General features: G+C 28.1%; 1 long non-coding RNA gene across 1 annotated transcript; it reads left to right on the top strand.

Moving 5' to 3' along the window:
* On the top strand, positions 1 to 1033 carry LOC105118214 (uncharacterized). Its single transcript, XR_840911.1, has 2 exons — positions 1 to 69; positions 508 to 1033. It is a non-coding gene; the product is annotated as an uncharacterized LOC105118214 (long non-coding RNA).
* Positions 1034 to 8649: the final 7616 nt, after the last annotated feature.

Below are 8649 nucleotides of genomic sequence, written 5' to 3'. Positions count from 1 at the left end.
CACCTAAGCAATGGAGTGACTATTTATTTTCGAAGCTGCATAAATATGACCTCTGTTTAAAGCTTTGTGGTAAGAATACGTATTTCATTTAGTTATTTTTATTATATTCTATTTAATTTATGAGATTAAATATTATCTTTAATTATTTCATTATTATTATTCAATATAAAAAATTAAATATCATATGTAATAAAAACAATATTAAATATTTAAGGCTTTTTGGTAAGAATGCATATTTCCTTTAGTTATTTTTATTTTATTCTATTTAATTTAAGAGATTAAATTTTATCTTTAATTATTTTATTTTTCTTATTTAGTCTAAAAAATTAAATATTATCTTTAACAAAAATGAAAACGATGTGATATTAACCTTTTTTTATTATAAAGTTAGTTTATTAATTAAAAGTGAAATGGGATTTGTTTGTAATAACAAAATACATATACAATCATGCATGTTTAACTCTCTTTCTGAACTTGAAGGTTATATTGAATTTGATGGTTTTTCAGGAGTGGAAATGCTTAAATGGATGTTAGAGCACGAGATTTATGAATAGATGTTTGAAGTTACTCCAAAATAATATAGTATTTTTATCTGATGAGTTGATATGTATTTAAAGTTTATTTTCCAAACTTGAAAGTTTCATTGGATGTTTTTTGAAATCTTTTCCATCCTATTTGAAATTGGACAACCTAGTTATTATTATTCATGATGTAATTTATATTTTCGAGTTATAACTTTTGATTAATATTGTTTTATTTTTTTCTCACTTCTTTGATGTATTCTCCAAAAGATGAAAATCATTGATATTAGTTAGAAAAAATTGGTTTTCTAGAAAGAGATTATTGGTTGGGATAGCATTTGAGTGGGTTCTTCATCAATTAATATTATAATTTAAGATAATTGATCAAAACTATCAATACATAAAAAATTTCTGAAAACATCCTTGACTAGTCTAATAAGTAAAGTCTTGTTAGCTGTGGTTATAAGATCTTGCTATGCATTATTGCATGGTTTTTACTGCTTTTGACCTCTCTTATTTTTTTTTTATATACAACTTTTGTTTTTTCTTACCGATTTATCATTAGTTTTATGACATTAACACCAATTAATAATAAATCTTGGACTATTATTAAATACAGAAAAAACATTAACATTCTTAAAACACCAAACTTGCATTATTCACACTTAGAACTATGACAACAATTTAATTTAGAAAATAATTAATTTTTCTTTGTAGTCTTTGAAAATAGTATTTAATCCTTATGTTTTTATATTCATCTATGATTTAATCTTTTACATACATTTCATCTTCTTATTATTTTAATCCTATGACTTGCTATGACTCGAAATATTAAAGTCTACATCTTAATTCTAAAAAAGGGTTTAAAAAGAAAAAAATGGTTTTTGATATTTTGGTCAAACCTTAACGGATAATCATAAACTAGTTATGATATCCATTTTTTGGATTTTTTAAATAGTAAGAAAAACATAATTTTTTTTATTTTGAAACATGCTTGGAGAATTCTTTAGGACTTAGCCGCATGTAATAAAATATTTTTTTCTTTTTTATTTATTTATTTTTTGAAATGTTTTTAAATATTTCAGTGAAAACCGGATATTTTAATACCGAACTTGTATCTTAACATGTAATTATACAACCCAATATTAAGCAAACTTGGTAGAAAAATATTTAAGAAAATAAAAAAAAAATTGAAATGATTTTTAAAATTTTTTTGAAATTTTTTGAATTTTTTTGGTTTTTACATATAATATAATATATATTATTAAATATTAAAACATGTGGGCTGGGCTCAGACCAGGATAAGTGGGCCAACATCGGCCCAACAATGGTTGGGTCGATTTTGGCCCAGGAGTCGCGTGGGCCGGTCTGGACCATAACTGGCCCGACCCATGCAGCTAAGTAATTAGCTGCTGCATGTAGAAATGAATTCTGCATGCAACGGCCATGACAATGGAGGGGAGGGGGATGAATAGAGGAAGAAGAAAATGAGACAGAGAGGAGGCTTACCTGGCGTTGGAGAGTTGGCGGTCGGGAAAAGGACGACGAAGTGCTGCTGTTGGTTGCAGCGATGGAGGCCGGCAATGGTGGTGGTGGTGGTGGCTGAAGGCCACGGTGAAGAGGGAAAGAAAGAAAATTTGTAGAATCCTGCAGAAAAAAAATGATTTTTAGCTGACTTTATACTCGGCTTTCTCCTCCCTCTGAGCATTAAATTTTCTCCTATTTATAGGGATCGAAAGAGGGTAATCTCTTCTTCAACAAGGAAAAATTCTCAGCCCTTGATTCGACTTGAGGAATCCAGACCGTTGGCTCAAAGTGTGCACCTCGAACTACCAAATTTGACAAATTTCAGGTTGTATGCTGCCCGAGGTGGCCAATTTAGGCCCACCAACGGAGCCGTTTTGAATCTTATAAACCCGACCGGACAATTCACGAGGATAGAGAAGTTGTAGGTGAACATGTTGGTGCACGCGTTGTCGTATTTGGTGGCCAAACGAGGCAGAAAATGCGTCTGAAACGTTGCTACTCGGGCAGCTTTTCGGGGAAGACGATGAACAGTAACCCCTTTTTAGCTCATAAAACTTCAACTTCAGCCCTGAATTTATGCGACTTTTTCATTATAGTCCTTGGTTTCAGATTTATGCAATTGCACCTCTAATTGACCATTAAACTTTCAATTTCTTCAATTTAACCTCTGATTTCACTTAATTAATTGGTAAAAATTAAATTTGGTTTCTTAAAATTCCAATCTTCTCAATTAAGCTCAAATTAGACTCCCAAAATTAATTGTTTTCACCAATTAAGTCTCAAATAAAATTAATTTGACTCATTTAAAGTATAATTAAGTCCTTGCACTTAATTAAATCATTCAATTGGACCTAAATTAATTCTTGAACATAATTAAAATTTAATTTGGCCTATGGTTAAATCAAATTGGCCCATTAAAAATTTAATTATATCATTGGACTTAATTTTTATGCAAATTCATCCAATGCTCATTTAATTTGACCTTTGAGTTTGCATTTTTCTATTTTTAGGCATAATAGAGTACAATTAGGCCTTGAAATTCCTTCTAAAATTGCAGCTTTATTTTTGTCTATTTTTGCAAACTTTCTAGATCAGCTTTCTTCATATTGCCAGCCTTTATTTTATTTTTTTTAAAAAAAGTGGATTTTGGAGAATAACTCAGAATTGGATTATGACACATCTTTTGAATTCATTAAAAAAATATGTAAATTATAAAAAAAAATATTTTTTTTCTAATATACATAATAATAATAAATTAGATGATAGTAACTAGAAAATAGGAATTAGTTTGATAAGTTGAACTCCATGATCAGTGGAGATATCAAGTTTTTTTATATATAATATTACAGTTTTATTGATGAAGTGAGACGAGTTTAAATTTTATAATTTTTATACTTATACTATACTATAGGAATGCGGTTATGTGAAAAAAAAAAGTTTAGTGATAACTGCTTTAGCCCTTCATGGTTGCCACAAGGTTAATTATTTAATCTCATGCTCATTGCCTGCAAGCTAAGCTTCGGCAGCCACCAAGTTGCTATTAAGGTAAGTTCTCCACCTGCATGTTCTTGCTTTTCAAGCTAAGCGTAGGCATCTTTGGCTACATTTACTTAGTCCCTGTTATTTATAAAGCTTATAATTTAGTTCAAGTCAATAAAAGCTTAACAGTAATTTGATACGCTAATGGCCATGAGATTAGTAAAAAAAACAATATACAAACTAACCTGAACACACGCATGTTAATTAAAAATAAAAAAGATAACATTATCATTCAAAAGTTAGTAATACAATAACCTTTACTTATTTTTCAAGTTTCATTCAAATGTTAGGAATAGAATAACTTTCACATATTTTTCAAGTTTAGTACTAGAATGGTAGTGGAATAATTCTTTTAATATTTAAAAATTAAAAAAAAAAATACTGTGTAGCTGTTTTGTATAAATTGTAAAGTTAAGGAGTCTTTTTTGCTTGGTAAAATACGTCACAATAAAGTCAATAAATAATAACAAAAGAAAGGAACAAATTTAATAAATAATAGCATGCTTTAATAGATTGTTACTGTAAAAGCGCAGAGAGAAGAACGGTTCAAGACTGAACAATAATGTTAACGCGTGGACCCATTTGTCGCAACCAGCACGAAACTCCAGCTCAATATTTACCTTTGACCTCTTTTATAATTATGATTATTGCATTGCTAATAATTTCCAAGAAAGATGAACAACCTTTTTTAGTGAATTCAAAATAAAATAAAAAAGGTTTGTTGAGGCTTTTCTTGGAACCTCGCTCTGGGATTAATTAGCGAGAATAAGAAAATCCTGTGTCAATGATACAAATTTCCTTGCTTTTTTTTTCCTTGCATGCGTTACATTTTTATCTTTTATAATTATAAAAGATAAAATTGCTAATAATTTGCAAGAAATAATATTGTTTCTCTGAAAAGGGCTTAAGAAAACCCTAAGTATTGTAGATAATCTCTTATAGGAATTTCTTTATTAAAGGCATTTTTTAAAATAAAATAATATTAAATTAAGCTCAATATTATTCAAATTATTAATTAATTATAATTAACTTGAGGTCTTGAGAAGAAACAAAAGGGAAAGACAAAATTACATTTGCCACAACCATAAATTGTTTTTTTCTTTCCAGCCCGTCAAGTAGTTTGCTCTTTCTTACTGGACCCCCTTATCACGGGAATCACAAGAAAAGATTTAAAAGTAATTTGAAATATCTTTAAACCGAGTGGAAAGTGGGAAATATCCACTTTTCCACTCTCCACTGAGCGTGAAAAGAAACAAATAAAAGTTAGTGTTCGCATTGCTTTAATTCAAGAGTCTTTCATGGTTGCCTTGAATTGATCGACAGAAAGAAGTCTGAATATTTTTAGAAAGAAGCAGCCTTCATTGCTTTTCAAAACTAATTTCTGGATTTATTAGCAAAAACTCCAAATCGCGAGTGCTAGACAAAATTAATTATACATTGCTATAATAAAATTACGTATTTATTTTTAAGTGGGAAAAAATCAAGCCATGAGGCCAGGGGTTCTTTGGTCTTTCCCTATTTTCGTTTTGGCCACCGAATTTTGTTTTTATATTCAATAAAAGAGAAGGGTTTGTGTAATTATCAGATAATTGAAATCATCGCTAATCTCCTCTGTTCATTTTCATCTTTTTTTATTACCCTTAGCATGATACACAGAAAAGAAGAACGCGAGGTTAAAGAGAGAACAATAATGGAGGGGAATCAAAATCTTTATTTGATTTTATGTTGTGTTTTTGGTACGTACATTGATCAACAATAGCTTGGAAGAGCTTGATACCAATAACCTTTTCGACCTCAATAAATAATGTTAACGTGTGGATCCAGTTGCTGTAGAAATTTTGCAAAGGATCTGTAGGAAGACAAATGAAATTTGCTTGGTTGTTTGGTTTGTCTGTCCAGTACTTAGAAAAAACAAAGAGAAAAAACAAAAGGAAAAGGAAAGCATTATTTTCATTAATAGTGATTTGTGAGAAAAGGTATAATAAATGTTGAGATTATAATATTTTAATAAAAAATAAATAAAATAAATTATAAAATTTAATTTTTAAAAGTAAAATTAAAAGGAAAAAAACTAATTAAAAAAATAAAATCTGAATTAAATGAGTTAACTTGTTAAACTTGAGATATATATAATGAGAATGTGATAACTAAATATAAAAAAAAATTAATATTAATGAATTAAATAAAAAAATTAATTATATATATAAAAAAAAAAGCAACACTAAAACACTATAACCGAAGAAGATCAGTTTTAGTTATCAATAGAATTTTAGCTAAATTAAGGATCCAAGAATTGGCCTCTGTAACATAGTTTGTATTCTGAGTCAATCTGGGCTGGGACTTGAAACAAATGTTGTATACTGTTTGCACTGTCACCTTACTTATCTATATTAATTAGAATAGGCCTCCATCCTTTTAGGTTTTTATTGAGATTATGGATTCTATTGTAGCTCTTTTTTCTCCTTTTATTATAATAAAATAATACTATGGATTAATTTTGGTATAATTTAAGAAAGTAAGTCCTTTAATCAAAATTTAGATTGACCATCCTCAATGTGTTAAAAGTAAATGTTAATTTATAAAATAATATTCTTAGTGCACTATAAAACTGATATTGCTATTAATAGCTTTTGCTGGGTTGATCTCTTTGGTTTATCATTCTAGTATTATTCTGGGCAAAAGATGATTTTCACGCAGTTATAGCTTGTTATGACTGTTTGATTGGAATTGATAATGCTAAAAGCACTTTTACAGATATGACAGCAGCAAGGGAAAGGTGGTTAATCTGTAGAACTCGGAAGGAGATTATTTTCGACGAGAATGGTATATATTGACCATGTTGTTTCATTGTCAGGGAAATCACTTATTTCTTTAATGTATGTTTTCGGAGATTATTGCGGTGGGAAATGTTTTGGCAGCTAATGCAATTCACAATGAGCTTGGTCCTTGAGATCTTTACCTATTTTGGTTCTGATCACCAAACTTCATTTGTTTTCAATTACATCCTTGAAAATTCTATAACCCTCCTAACCCAGTAGCTATGAAGGTTAGTTCTCCACCTGCATGTTCTTCCTTCTCGAGCGTGGCATCGGTCTTTAGCTACACTTACTTAGTCCCTGTTATTTATAGAGCTTATAATTTAGTTCAAGTCAATAAAAGCTTAGCAGTTTGATACGAAAGCTCATGGCCAAGTAAGAGATGTTTATTTTGGATGTAATAAATTTTCATATTGGAACATAATATTCAACTCTCAAATCCCTCATCTAGTTTATCATATAAATAATTTTTTAATTAATAACTATAAGAAATAAAAATAAAACTCATTACTAGTTGATTACTTGAATAAAAACTCAAGATTGCCTAGCAAAGCAAATAAATTACTTAATCAGGGTTACTGGAGGAGTTATTTGCCAGGATATTTCAAAATGCAGTTGACTGTGTTTTTTAAGATATTTTTAAATTATTTTGATATATTGATATTAAAAATAAATTTTAAAATATTATTTTAAAATATTTTAATTAAAAAAAAATTTTCATTATATGTTTGATGTTAACTCTCTAGTTATTTTTTTATAATAAATTTTAAATTCAAACAAGTGAATTTAAATACATGCTTGATTTTCTTTTTAATTTAATCAACAATAATATCTCATGTTCAATAAATATTTGAGTTTATTAATTATTGGAGTAAGACGAACTTTGTATTTTAAAATACTATTTTTAAAAGATTCTCTTTATATGGATCAAGACAACAGTCTCATTCAAATGTTAGGATTCTTTTACATATTTTTCAAGTTTAGTACTAGAATAGTAGTGGAATAATTCTTTTAATATTTAAAATTTTTTAAAAAATACTGTGTAGCTGTTTTGTATAAATTCTAAAGTAAAAGCACAGAGAGAAGAACGGTCCAAGACAGAACAATAATGCTAACGCGTGGGACCCAGTTGTGTGCAGCACCTCGAAAATTGCGCTCCTCGCTGGAGAAATTTCCTTGCTTTTTTCCCTATACCGCTCCTACTTGTTACTTTAACCTTTTATAATTATGATAACCAGCAAAGTTTGCGGGGCGCATGGATGGTCCATTCCACCCGTACACATTAAGGAATATAGGTCCATGTGATCGTAGGGAAATCATATTCATTTAAAGAGAATTGCTAATAATTTGCAAGAAAGATGATGAACAATTTTTAGCATAAATTATGTTTGAAATAAAATTGATAAAAGACATGATTACACAATTATTGATGGATCCTATATAAAAATTATTAAATTGAGATTTTTTAATTATTTTTAAACATATCATGGTTTTAAGTACATCATGTAAATTATAAAAAAAAATTATTTTTCTGATATACATAATAGTAATAATAAATTAGATGATAGTAACAAGAAAATAAAAGTTAGTGTTCGCACTGCTTTAGCCCAAGAGTCTTTCTTGGTTGCCATTATAGAGAAAGAAATAAATAAAAAGGGTAAGTCAGTTTTTCACTCTCTGAAAAATTCTTAAAAAATCATTTTTAGTTTATTAATAATTACATTAAATAAAAATATTAATTAGTAATTTTACATTTTTTTCTATAATATAATTACCAAATAACACTTAAAAAAATTCTTTTTAGTTTAGGGGCTTTACAGATTTTTCATTTTTTTTATCCATGTCAATTACTTAAATGTCTCTAAAAAATAAACTCTTTGGGCCATGGATTGTAAGGTCATTTTAAATTTTTTGTTATATTGTTTTTGAATTTCTCATTTGAAGTTAGGGATAATTTAATATTTTAATATATAAATCCATATTAAAATTAAAAAATGGTTGTTGTCGCTGCATAATCTTTATTTTTTTATTTTTTAGTTGTTTTTTTTAAAAATAGTAATTAGTTTTGACCTTGGTTAGGCTATATTTTTTCATGATTGACTAAAACATTGGTCAACCCAAATATTAATCATATTGTATTGAATTAATTTTTTTTGAAATTTTTTGTGAAACTCAAGCGGGTTTAAATCAAGGATCATCTGGAATATAAATTCACTCATTGGATAAAGCTAAGTTTTTAAATAGTT

The sequence above is a fragment of the Populus euphratica genome, unplaced genomic scaffold (assembly GCF_000495115.2).
Source record: "Populus euphratica unplaced genomic scaffold, PopEup_1.0 scaffold1788.1, whole genome shotgun sequence".
Lineage (NCBI taxonomy): Eukaryota > Viridiplantae > Streptophyta > Magnoliopsida > Malpighiales > Salicaceae > Populus > Populus euphratica.
This window is presented reverse-complemented; position numbering and strand designations above follow the sequence as displayed.